This window comes from Neoarius graeffei, chromosome 10 (genome assembly GCF_027579695.1).
Source record: "Neoarius graeffei isolate fNeoGra1 chromosome 10, fNeoGra1.pri, whole genome shotgun sequence".
NCBI classification, from domain to species: Eukaryota; Metazoa; Chordata; class Actinopteri; order Siluriformes; family Ariidae; genus Neoarius; species Neoarius graeffei.
This window is the reverse complement of record NC_083578.1, coordinates 304379-318042: the sequence shown is the minus strand read 5'-3', so window position 1 is coordinate 318042 and position 13664 is coordinate 304379. Positions and strand designations below refer to the sequence as shown.

The 13664-nt window shown below is 42.0% G+C and overlaps 1 protein-coding gene across 6 annotated transcripts in view; it reads left to right on the top strand.

Annotated features, from left to right (window-relative positions):
* Positions 1 to 13664, top strand: part of LOC132892703 (zinc finger protein 501-like) — a 44484-nt gene that overhangs the window by 22572 nt on the left and 8248 nt on the right. Inside the window, exon 1 of one of the 6 annotated variants that reach the window (XM_060931023.1) lies at positions 8235 to 12173. The exons of the other annotated variants lie outside the window; for them this stretch is intronic. The gene's annotated coding sequence lies outside the window, so the exon portion shown is untranslated. Of the gene's footprint in view, positions 1 to 8234; positions 12174 to 13664 lie in introns of those variants that run through there. 6 annotated transcript variants of the gene reach the window in all.

Sequence of the window (13664 nt, the reverse complement as noted above, 5' to 3'; positions counted from 1 at the left end):
CAGACTCTTATTTATTGCTTTTTCTTTTGGAATGGGTGAAGTGCCCTTGAGCAAGGCACCTAACCCCAACCCCCTGGGCTGCTCTGGGTATGTTGAACTTCGCTCTGGATAAGAGCATCTGCTAAATGCATGTAACGTAATGCAATGCATTTAATGCCATCCTGCCATTTCTGCTTGCAGAGAGGCTTATTTACCGTTTTAAACTTGATCCTAATGTGATAGGTTGTATAATGAGTTGCAAGAATCAAAATTGAAACAAGTATTAGTTTCGAAAAAACAATATAATTGAGGTAAAACATCAAATACTCTTCTGCTGTATTGTTTTGAGTGCAGTGCAGATCAAATATTATTTACAAATCATTGTTTTCAGTTTTAATTTTAACATACCATCCCAACTTTTTCTAATTTGGAGGTGTATCATGTCGCTTGGCTACGTTTAGCGATTGATTATCTTGGCTGGTCCGAGATGCAGACACTGGACGTGCAACATGCAGGGTTCAGTGGTGCTTGAAAGTTTGTGAACCCTTTAGAATTTTCTATATTTCTGCATAAATATGACCTAAAGCATCATCAGATTTTCACACAAGTCCTAAAAGTAGATAAAGAGAACCCAGTTAAACAAATGAGACAAAAATATTATACTTGGTCATTTATTTATTGAGGAAAATGATCCAATATTACATATCTGTGAGTGGCAAAAGTATGTGAACCTCTAGGATTAGCAGTTAATTTGAAGGTGAAATTAGAGTCAGGTGTTTTCAATCAATGGGATGACAATCAGGTGTGAGTGGGCACCCTGTTTTATTTAAAGAACAGGGATCTATCAAAGTCTGATCTTCAGAACACATGTTTGTGGAAGTGGATCATGGCACAAACAAACGAGGTTTCTAAGGGCCTCAGAAAAAGCGTTGTTGATGCTCATCAGGCTGGAAAAGGTTACAAAACCATCTCTAAAGAGTTTGGACTCCACCAATCCACAGTCAGACAGATTGTGTACAAATGGAGGAAATTCAAGACCATTGTTACCCTCCCCAGGAGTGGTCGACCAACAAAGATCACTCCAAGAGCAAGGCGTGTAATAGTCGGCGAGGTTACAAAGGACCCCAGGGTAACTTCTAAGCAACTGAAGGCCTCTCTCCCATTGGTTAATGTTAATGTTCATGAGTCCACCATCAGGAGAACACTGAACAACAATGGTGTGCATGGCAGGGTTGCAAGGAGAAAGCCACTGCTCTCCAAAAAGAACATTGCTGCTCGTCTGCAGTTTGCTAAAGATCATGTGGACGAGCCAGAAGGCTATTGGAAAAATGTTTTGTGGACAGATGAGACCAAAATAGAACTTTCTGGTTTCAATGAGAAGCGTTATGTTTGGAGAAAGGGAAACACTGCATTCCAATATAAGAACCTTATCCCATCTGTGAAACATGGTGGTGGTAGTATCATGGTTTGGGCCTGTTTTGCTGCATCTGGGCCAGGACGACTTGCCATCATTGATGGAACAATGAATTCTTAATTATACCGGCGAATTCTAAAGGAAAATGTCAGGACATCTGTCCATGAACTGAATTTCAAGAGAAGGTGGGTCATGCAGCAAGACAACGACCCTAAGCACACAAGTCGTTCTACCAAAGAATGGTTAAAGAAGAATAAAGTTAATGTTTTGGAATAGCCAAGTCAAAGTCCTGACCTTAATCCAATCAGAATATTGTGGAAGGACCTGAAGCGAGCAGTTCATGTGAGGAAACCCACCAACATCCCAGAGTTGAAGCTGTTCTGTACGGAAGAACGGGCTAAAATTCCTCCAAGCCGGTGTGCAGGACTGATCAACAGTTACCGCAAACGTTTAGTTGCAGTTATTGCTGCACAAGGGGGTCACACCAGATACTGAAAGCAAAGGTTCACATACTTTTGCCACTCACAGATATGCAATATTGGATCATTATCCTCAATAAATAAATGACCAAGTATAATATTTTTGTCTCATTTGTTTAACTGGGTTCTCTTTATCTACTTTTAGGACTTGTGTGAAAATCTGCTGATGCTTTAGGTCATATTTATGCAGAAATATAGAAAATTCTAAAGGATTCACAAACTTTCAAGTGCCACTGTATGCAGAAAATCATTTGACATGTCCACCATGGGAGAAGCAGCACTGACTGGCTATGCAAACGGTAGAAAGACACCAGAGTGGCATAACCAGCCATGCGACATCACCCACCGTTGCTATTTTCTTTTCGCCGACAGTACGTCACTACTGTTACACCTACTGCTCTTCCTGAAACCATGGTTAATCTTGTTGCAAGTAAAATTTTAGTGCCACAAAGTGTGTGTGTGTGTGTGTGTGTGTGTGTGTGTGAGTGAGTGAGTGAGAGAGAGCTATGAGTGGAGGGCTAACAGTATCTTTCTACTTCAATAAATTTTGCTTTGCTCTCATTCAGGTTGGGGGGCGAAATTCATCATGTATTGACAAAATAATGATTCAAGACAACGACTATGCAGGGGAGTGAAGAACGTGTGACCATAACAGCGAGACTTTGAGCTCATTACCACTATGACACTAGCCATCTAACATGAAGCTAAATAGCTAATGAGCTACTTAGCTAGTTACCCAACATGAACAATCACTAGCTTGCTAAATAACAGAAAAGTTCCATGCAGATTTCACTGGCTCCAGCTAATTTTCATATACCCTACAATAACTAAAATTGATTCATAATTTTTTTTATGAAGTTAATATTTATTACCTGTGGATATTTTTTTAATTTAAAATCAGTCTACTGCAGACGGAGTGCAGCTGTACCTGCAGAAAACCGCGTTAAATAAATGTTCATTTGCATTTTGCAGTTCTGTCTCTCATTTGTTATTATTAAATTGTTTATCGTATGCAGAAAACGGCATATTGACATTTTACATATCCAACAGGTTTAGTTCTTCTCTCCACCCATCGACTGTATAAATTAGTTATACAGTCAGTGTCTCCAGCAGATTTTCACCGAGTTGTCAGGTCACTGCTGGATATGATGTCACACTGACCAGACTAATAGGAGCGAATTCGCTGCAAGCAAAACTGAGGTGGCGAATTCTCAACTTCATGCAAATGAGAATCACATGAGAAAATAAAATCAGTGCAGTGTGTGATATGTTTGGTATCATCGCATAACCTGTTCTCAATATAACCATGTTCTCGATAGCGTTGTATTTTGGTATTGCTTCCGGTTGTTTGACGTCACAGATTAACCTTGCGCTGGCCAGAGGTACTTCATTTCTCCAATCATAAAAACATCGCTTCTTGTGAAAAATGTTCTGTGTGAAGGTGAGTTGTTTTTTTTTCTTTTCTTTTTTTAACTGAACTAAGGTTTAGATGAAGACATTTCACTTTTCCATCATTTCTTTTTTGCCTAAACATGAAAACGTTCATTATGTCTGTTCAAAGTGAGTCATCAGTGCAGTGCATGTTGTGTGTGTGAAAGTACGATCATGTAACTAAAAACAGAAATGTAAACATTGAGAAAGTTGTATTGTTTGAGGGCAGAGTGGATTGTTGGAAACTTGTGAAATTATAGGAAAAACTAAATTTTGATGATTTTCATCATCAGTTGTGAATTCCTCCTAAAGAATAGAAACTGAAATTTTCATTCAGTTTTCATTAGAGTGTACCAAAGTTCTGATTTAACACCAAATATTACTAGAAAGATTTAAAAAATTCATCCTTTTATTATTGAAGTGAAAAAATATTTTAAAGAAATACTTTATTAAGTGAGAAAATAGGGCGGCACGGTGGTGTAGTGGTTAGCGCTGTCGCCTCACAGCAAGAAGGTCCGGGTTCGAGCCCCGTGGCCGGCGAGGGCCTTTCTGTGTGGAGTTTGCATGTTCTCCCCGTGTCCGCGTGGGTTTCCTCCGGGTGCTCCGGTTTCCCCCACAGTCCAAAGACATGCAGGTTAGGTTAACTGGTGACTCTAAATTGAGCGTAGGTGTGAGTGTGAATGGTTGTCTGTGTCCATGTGTCAGCCCTGTGATGACCTGGCGACTTGTCCAGGGTGTACCCCGCCTTTCGCCCGTAGTCAGCTGGGATAGGCTCCAGCTCGCCTGCGACCCTGTAGAACAGGATAAAGCGGCTACAGATAATGAGATGAGAGAGAAGTGAGAAAATGGTCTCCAGTTATTCATATTTCTTCAAAGAAAATGCATACTTTTTCTTGGATTGGGTATTGATTCTAATCATTGTTTTCTCCCTTTACAGTTTTCCATGAAGAAGAAGAAGAGGCAAAAACTGTGGTGTTACTCCCCCACCCAGTTGATTAGGGCTTACCAGTCATGTGTGGATGACCAGATGCCAGTCTACAAAGCTTCCAAACTGTACAATGTGCCTCTTACGACACTAAGAGTTCGTGTTGACCAGAGAATATCCATCGATGCTACTAAGTCAGGTCCACCACCGGTTCTGAATATGCTGGAAGAAACAAAGTTGGTTGAGCATCTGAAGAGAATCGCACGCATAGGATATGGGTATACTCAATCTGTGAGAACTTAATTGGCAACAGGTTATGCTGTTCATGTTGGGAAGCAGTCAAGGGATGACAAGTCTTTCAGCATGAACTGGTTCTATGGTTTTCTTGGTCAATGGCCTGAGCTGTGAGTTATGAAACCCTCAAGCTTATCTGAACAGCATGCCAGACATGCTTCCGAAGAATCTCTCACCAACTACTATGAGCAGTTGAAAGATATTATGTTGGCAAAGAATCTATTAGACAAGCCAAAACATATCTACAATATTGACGAGAAACGCATCAATGTTGAACATACATTTCAGAGAATGGTAGTTGGACGAGGATGCCAGCCACAAGTTACCATGGGGGAGAGGTCAAAAACTGTCCCAATTCCCCTTTTCTTTGTTTTCCCTGGCCAGAGAATGCTGCCAGAGTTGTTGGATGGTAAAAGTTCAGGGGCCGAAGGAACTGTGTCAGCTTCTGGTTTGTCGAATAGTGACATTTTCAGAACCTATTTGAAGGAGCATTTCTTCAAGTATATACACAAGGTCGTGATCCAGAAGGCCCAGTTCTAGTACTGTATGATGGTCATTTAAGCCATGTGTCTCTTGAACTCATTGAATGGGCCAGAGGTAAGAACATTTGTTCTTTTCATTTTACCTCCTCACACTTCACATGTCACACAGCCAGTGGACGTAGGTTGTTCCGAGCCATTCCAAGTGAAGTACAGCCAAGAGTGCCAAGCATTCTCGCGTACCAGTGGGAGGGTGGTGACAAGGTCTGATGTTTGTAAGCTGGCATGCAGGGCATATACTGCAGCACTGTCTCCAGCAAATATCCAAGCAGCTTTTGCTAAAACTGGAGTTTTCCCCCTAAAGTCTAGCAGTGTCATGGTCACAGAGCTCAGCGATAAGATTGCACCATCAGAGCTCTCCTGTGCTGATTTGTGAATTAGTGGAAATCACACAAGGGAACCGGAGAAAAGGGATGCAGATATTGAGACAGAAATGTGTGGGGGTTTTATTTATTTATTCATTTATTGTTGGGGAGGGAAACAAGGGGCTGTCCATAGAACGAAGAAGGCTAAGAGAAGGAATATCAGTCAGGTGGTAGGAGGAAACAGTTAGGAAGATAAATATTTGCAGGAAACAGAGTGGAGTAGGAGTGCCAGGTACAAGGGGAAAAGCTGAAGATGTGGCCACATCAATGAATAAAAGTGCTTCACATTCGAACCCACAACCAGGTCCATCTGGAATTGAGCGAGATCAACTGATATCACAGTCTGTTTCAGATGACTCTGATACTGAAAATGAAATGGCTGAAGAGGACAAATGTTGCGTCTGCAAGAAGTTCAATGTGCAGTCCAAAACCTGAACTGAAATCTGTATCACTAAATGGGCACAGTGTGATGAATGCCAACACTGGGTGCACTTGAAGTTCTGTTTACCTGTGCAAGTTGTAAGAACCAACACCCCATTCAAATGTCCTTGCTGCTCTGATGCTTCTCAAATATAGTTCACAGTTTCCTGTTCAAGTTTACAGTTTTCAATTTTTCTTTTGAATTGAATTGAATTTGGAAACTGAATACCAGCAAAAGTGATTGAAGCTGGAAAATGAAATGATTTCAGAAAAAAAAACTTTCACCAAAATTTTTATTGATAAATTTCATTACATTGAAAAGGCATCTACAGTGCCTTGCAAAAGTATTCATACCCCTTGAACTTTTTCACATTTTTCCACCTTATAACCACAAACTTAAAAGTTTTTTTTATTGAGATTTTATGTGATAGACCAACACAGAGTAGCACATAATTGTGAAGTGAAACGAAAATGATAAATGGTCTTCAAAATTTTAAACAAATAAAAATCTGAAAAATGTGGTGTGCATTAGTATTCAGCCCCCTGTACTCTGATACCTCTAAATACAATCCAGTGCAATCAATTGCCTTCAGAAGTCATCTAATTAGTTAATAGAGTCCTACTGTGTGTAATTTACTCTCAGCATAAATACACTTGTTCTGTGAAGGCCTCAGTGGTTTGTTAGAGAACACTGAAGAACAAACAGCATCATGAAGACCAAAGAACTCACCAGACAGGTCAGGGATAAAGTTCTGGAGAAGTTTAAAGCAGAGTTAGGTTATAAAAAAAATATCCCAAGCTCTGAACATCTCAAGAAGCCCTGTTCAATCCATCATTCAAAAATGGAAAAAGTATGGCACAACTGCAAACCTACCAAGACATGGCCGTCCACCTAAACTGACAGAGCGAGCAAGGAGAGCACTGGTCAGAGAAGCAGCCAAGAGGCCCATGATCACTCTGGAGGAGCTGCAGAAATCCACAGCTCAGGTGGGAGAATCTGTGCACAGGACAACTACAAGTCGTACACTCCACAAATCTGGCCTTTTTGGAAGAGTGGCAAGAAGAAAGCCATTGTTGAAAGACAGGCATAAGAAGCCATGTAGGGGACACAGCAAACATGTGGAAGAAGGTGCTTTGGTCAGATGAGACCAAAGTTGAACTTTTTGGCCTAAATGCAAAGCGCTATGTGTGGCGGAAAACTAACACTGCTCATCACCCTGCACACACCATCCCCACTGTGAAACATGGTAGTGGCAGCATCATGCTATGGGGATGCTTTTCTTCAGCAGGGACAGGGAAGCTGGTCAGAGTTGATGGGAAGATGGATGGAGCTAAATACAGGGCAATCCTGGAAGAAAACCTGTTGGAGGCTGTCAAAGACTTGAGACTTGGAAGGAGATTCACCTTCCAGCAAGACAATGACCCTAAACATACAGCCAGAGCTACAAGGGAATGGTTTAGATCAAAGAATATTCATTTGTTAGAATGGCCCAGTCAAAGTCCAGACCTAAATCCCATTGAGCATCTGTGGCAAGAGTTGAAAATTGCTGTTCACAGACGCTCTCCATCCAACCTGGCTGAGCTTGAGCTATTTTGCAAAGAAGAATGGGCAAAAATTTCAGTGTCTAGATGTGCAAAGCTGGTAGAGACATACCACAAAAGACTTGCAGCTGTAATTGCAGCAAAAGGTGGCTCTACAAAGTATTGACGCAGGGGGGCTGAATACTAATGCACACCACATTTTTCAGATTTTTATTTGTTTAAAATTTTGAAGACCATTTATCATTTTTGTTTCACTTCACAATTCTGTGCTACTCTGTGTTGGTCTATCACATAAAATCTCAATAAAAAACTTTTAAGTTCGTGGTTGTTAGGTGGAAAAATGTGAAAAAGTTCAAGGGGTATGAATACTTTTGCAAGGCACGGTACACTTCATATAACCCACCAAAATGGCCATGCTTGGATGTTAGATCTCATCTCATTATCTCTAGCTGCTTTATCCTTCTACAGGGTCGCAGGCAAGCTGGATCCTATCCCAGCTGACTACGGGCGAAAGGCGGGGTACACCCTGGACAAGTCGCCAGGTCATCACAGGGCTGACACATAGACACAGACAACCATTCACACTCACATTCACACCTACGGTCAATTTTAGAGTCACCAGTTAACCTAACCTGCATGTCTTTGGACTGTGGGGGAAACCGGAGCACCCGGAGGAAACCCACGCGGACACGGGGAGAACATGCAAACTCCACACAGAAAGGCCCTCGCCGGCCACGGGGCTCGAACCCGGACCTTCTTGCTGTGAGGCGACAGCGCTAACCACTACACCACCGTGCCGCCTGGATGTTAGATAATTATTGTAATTTCAATAGCTTATTAATCACATGAAAATATTTTTTTCTCCTTTTTCAGCAAAAAAAAATCATAAAATGTCAACTACATTCAGTATTAAAAAACAAAAAAAACCTATTTTTTTTGTCCCTATGTTGATCTCTAGTAGTAACACGGAACAGAACACACACTAATATGTGGGAAATCCCATTTCTCAGAAAATCCCCTCTGCTATGACATTGTATTTGTAACAATCGAGAACTCGATATGGCATTTTCTTAGCTACCGGAAAGATGGCGTGTGTATAGATGGCAATATCACTTTCAAATATAGCCAGAATTTGCAGAAATTTGGTCAGTTCACCCATCTAAACATTTTATTATATTGTGTCTGAATATAAGCGCAAAAATCAGCAGTCTTTTATTATTAGTTTGGCAGGACGCCTCACGCTATCGAGAACTGGTTACACCAGGATACATGATGTTCTCTAGAGTGGCGGGAGTAACAATAAACGTCGGACCAAGATGGCAGATGCTAAAGGCTACAAGTAGCATGAAAATGTGTTGTGTTTCATGTCAATTTAAGTGGTGCTCCTAAAATTTTCAGGAAGAAATGTATTATATATTAATTAGCAGAAACAATTGAAGCTGGGACATTTAAATTACTGTTGATTCCTCATTTCTGGATGGATTTTGAAAATTCAAAAAGTATTTTAATCAGTCAACTTCCCTCTATCACTGCATTAAAATATTTAACTTTCTATGACTGAAATTTTGGTGTGGTATAGCTACTTCAGTAGAGATTTCAAGTATCTGTACTTGAGTGTTTTTCTGGCGAGCCTTTTTCCGGGTAAGGTATCCGTGTCCTTGTTTTTATTCTTCCTCATGAGGGTCTTCTGAATAGCTCTTTGTCTGGTCCCTCACCTAGAACCAGTTTCCCTTGGGAGCCCCTACTAGGGGCTATTGTCTCTAACAACAGAAGAGAGAGCTGAGCCAAAAGGCAAAGCTATCAATTGACCAGTCAGTCTACATTCCTACTCTCACTGATGGTCATGAGCTCTGGATAATGACCGAAAGAAGAAGATTGTGGATCCAAGCAGCAGAAATGAGCTTCTTCTGCGGTATGTCTGGGCTCAGCCTTAGAGATTGGGCAAGGAGTCCGAACATTCAGGAGGGGCTCAAAGTACAGCTGCTTCTCCTTCACATGGAAAGGAGCCAGCTGAGGTGGTTTGGGCATCTGTCTAGGATGCCTCCTGGGTGCCTCCCAGCGGAGGTATTTCAGACATGTCCAACTGGGAGGAGACCCCAGAGCACACCCAGGACATGCTGGAGGGATGATATTTCTCAGCTGTCCTGGGAACACCTTAGTATCTCCCTTGGAGGAAGTGACTGGGGAGAGTGAGGTTTGGGTGTCAGTCCTGAGACTGCTGTCTCTGTGACCCTGCGGTAGAAGGTGGGTGGATGGATGGACGGACGGACATGCCTTTTTACTTTTACTCCCTACATTTTAACACAACTATGTGTAGTTTCTATTCTTTCCATTTTCAAATCAGGCTGGTAACTTCAGTTTTAATGCCTTGATGGGAATTATCAATTCTTTTTATTTTGCATCATTGTGCACCTTCTCAACACGAAGGCCAATCCCAACCTCAGTGGATGGGAAAATCACATGCAGAAAAGACGATCCCTTTGTGGATCCATCTGTACCCATCATACATGACACTTGTAACAAGACAAAAACAAGAAGACAGACAAGAGAAGGAGACTCGACCATAGACAGAAGGCGTCATATATTCTCTAATTCGGTTTAAATAACATCAGTTAATTCAGTTAGTTTTGAACAGAAAAAGACAGTTGACACTTGAGTCCATTCCAGGGCCTGTACTTTTTCATTTTTACTTGACTTTTGGGCAGTGGTGGCTCAACAGTTAAGGCTCTGGGTTGCTGATCGGGAGGTCATGAGTTCAAGCCTCAGCACAGGCAAGTTGCCACTGTTAGACCTCTGAGTAAGACTCTTAAACCCTCTTGGCTCCAGGAGCACTGTGTCATCTACAGGGGCGCCGCTAGAAATCTTGGGCCCTATGAAAGATTACAATTTAGGGCCCCCCCGTAAAATTTTCAAGAGCAAGCAACTGAATTTGAAGTCTGTTTTTGGCTGGCACTTCTACTTTACTATCCACGCGATCAGCTGCCGAGCAAGTTTAGGTGATACAATTATTTGGTATATGAACATTTTAAATGCAGAACTGTCAGAATTAGACTGAATAGACTGTTGCCGGTTTAACAGCATCAATTCTTGCACTCCAGCGAGTGTCAGACAAGCTGTAGAGAGAGCAGCCGGTAGTTTCTTTGTATATGGCCCATCGTTCTGGACTGGCACTTACAAATTTGTAAAGACAATTGATGAAGCCAAAAAAAGCTGACACTTCCTCACTTGATCCTGCAGCGTGTACCCCAGCGAGATTTAACACATGAACATTTTGATTGAATGAACGCCATACTAAGTTACCTAAGAATAGTTGCTCATAAAAAAAGAAATGTCTTTTCAGTTTAATGTAAGTCTTAATAGCCTAATGCTGCTTACTGTAGCCTAGCAATTAAAATAGTTTTTAACCCTAAACTCTTTATTCATGGATTGTATTGCTCACCTCCTTCTCCTAGGATTTGGGTTGAGAGCTAGGGTCCTATTCCTGAGGCTGAATCTGTGGATGTTGAGGGCACCTCATTAGTTTTGAAACCAGTTATTAGCCCCAGTATCATGTAGGCGAGCCTAATATTTTAACTCATGTATTAGCCCAGTAGGCTAGTTTACTGCACAAGTTTAGCTAGTTCTGCACAGAACTTCTACATTACATTCATCTGCTCTTCCATGGCAATAAACATGAAGTATTTAAATAAAATGACACTGCACTGCTTATTGAAAAGTGTTGTCTTGATATTCCAACTCGGTTAAAATGAAATCTGCTAGCCTATCATTAGCTAGCATGCTGTAATGGCGTCGAATGTCAGTGAATAATAGACGAGCTTTCTCTAGGAAAAACTGAGTCACCAATTGTCGACTAGTGTTGCCACCTGTCCCGGTTTTTCCTGATTGTCCCGGATTTTCATGGTCTGTCCCGGAAAATAAAAATCCGGGACACTGAATGTCCCGGTTTTTTGTACATAATGGGCAAAATGTGTATTTCAACTTGCGAGCCAGCTGAGAACCAGTTTGCTTTTCCGAGCTAGCCATGCTAAGCGGAGCCACGTCATTACGTCGCTGAATACGTCATTACGTCGCTGTATACGTCACTTACGTCGCTGTATACGTCGGTTACGGCGCTACGTTTGGCGCGAATATCAAAGCAAAAACACTGAAGAAGCAGCAGCAACAACAATAATGATGATGGCTGACTTCGCGTTTGTACAGCTGCTGCTTCTCGTCGCTTAAAAATGGCGATCTTTCGCGGCCTTGTTATTGTTGTTGGTCTTAACAACTCCCCCCCGCTGACGCAAGTGGTTCTTTCCTCTAGCCCAGCAGAGAGTTGGTGCTAGCCTGGAACCAGTTTTTCTGGCCCCAGAGCCAGTTCTTTGTCAGTGGAAACAGAAAACCCTGTTCCAAACTAAGCACTGGCCCCGAACCAGCCCTGGAACTGCTTTGGTGGAAAAGGGGCAATGGAGGATGCTTGGACTGATAAAAGAAACAGACTCTCTGTTGCAATGGTGAAGGCTGAGCTTCAAGTCAGGCTAAACTTTCAGTTGTCCTGTACGGAGTTCAAGACATTCATTGAAAATCAGCCAGGACTCATAGCAGCAGCAAAGAAAAACACCAAATATAAATGGAAGATTAGGTAAGGTTTTGGTGAATTAAATGAAATCCAAATAGTCTTATCTGCCTACTCCTGTATGTACTGTATGTGCCCAGTTATATGTCCTCCTATGTATTTGTTTAGCCAAGAGCAGCAGAGGCACAGACAAGCACAAGCAAAGTACACACCACACTCTAAGCAATCAGGTAAACTGTTTGACACTACATCTTACACTGTTACATTCAGGTATTCTTAGATACAATGAAAAATTAGATTATTTTTATTCCACATAAGCAAACAAACAACTTAATTATGTATTCCCCTTTTACCTGTGCCCACTACTGCCCCCAGGTGTCCACAACCAAAAACTGTTGGAAATAAACCAAAATAATGAAGACCTGCTATATTATGTAAAGCAATTAACTAAACAAATAACTAGCAAAAGCATCATTTTTACTAATTAGAGCAATACAATTTCAGCGTAGAAGGGCGATTTTTGTCTTGGGTTAGATGTGTGAAGGGCGCCGTTGCTTGCAAGCAAAAAGGTCGATTGGATGGTCGAAATGTCCAGGATTTTTGTCAGACACAGGTGGCAACCCTATTGTCGACCCTTTTTCTCCCTTTCAGCTTTCTGCTGCTTCTCCTTCCGTTTTTGATATCCAGACTTCATAATTTATCTCACCACCATCACACCTGCTCCTGCTTAGCACCTTCTAGAATGTTCACCTCTGCTGTGCGCGGAGAGAAACTGCCAGCTGCTGTGAGCTGCGCTAATAGCGGCGCTGTGCACACACGGAGCTACACAGTTCACTGTCCCCGCCCACAATCAGACTGTACCATTACTAAAAAGGGTGGAGGGGTGAAATGACAATATCATAAATAATTCAAGGAAAATGTGATAGCAAATCATAACCATGTATAATTTGCATATTTTAACAGATAAAATGAAATATTTTATTTCAAAAACTTAAACAAGGCAATACTATGAAAATAATATTAATATCCCTCACAGGCCCCCCTGTCAGTGCCCGGCCCTTAGAATCGTCCTAACTTTCCCCCCCAGCGGCGCCCCTGGTCATCTACCCCCTTGTTGTATGTTGCTCTTGATAAGAGTGTCTGCTAAATGCCTGTGCAGAAATTGAATCGGTAGGCTACTTCTACATTTAAAAAAAAAAAATTTAAACACACAAGTATCTGTACGGCGGCACGGTGGTGTAGTGGTTAGCGCTGTCGCCTCACAGCAAGAAGGTCCGGGTTCGAGCCCCGTGGCTGGCGAGGGCCTTTCTGTGCGGAGTTTGCATGTTCTCCCCGTGTCCGCGTGGGTTTCCTCCGGGTGCTCCGGTTTCCCCCACAGTCCAAAGACATGCAGGTTAGGTTAACTGGTGACTCTAAATTGAGCGTAGGTGTGAATGTGAGTGTGAATGGTTGTCTGTGTCTATGTGTCAGCCCTGTGATGACCTGGCGACTTGTCCAGGGTGAACCCCACCTTTCGCCCGTAGTCAGCTGGGATAGGCTCCAGCTTGCCTGCGACCCTGTAGAACAGGATAAAGCGGCTACAGATAATGAGATGAGATGAAGTATCTGTACTCTTCTATGATTTTCAAGTTCAGCCTCAATACAGGTGTGCTTGGCTATGCAATGTTGCTATGCTATCAGGTGAAAATGAATTTAACCATTGATTTGGTGGACGATTCTCA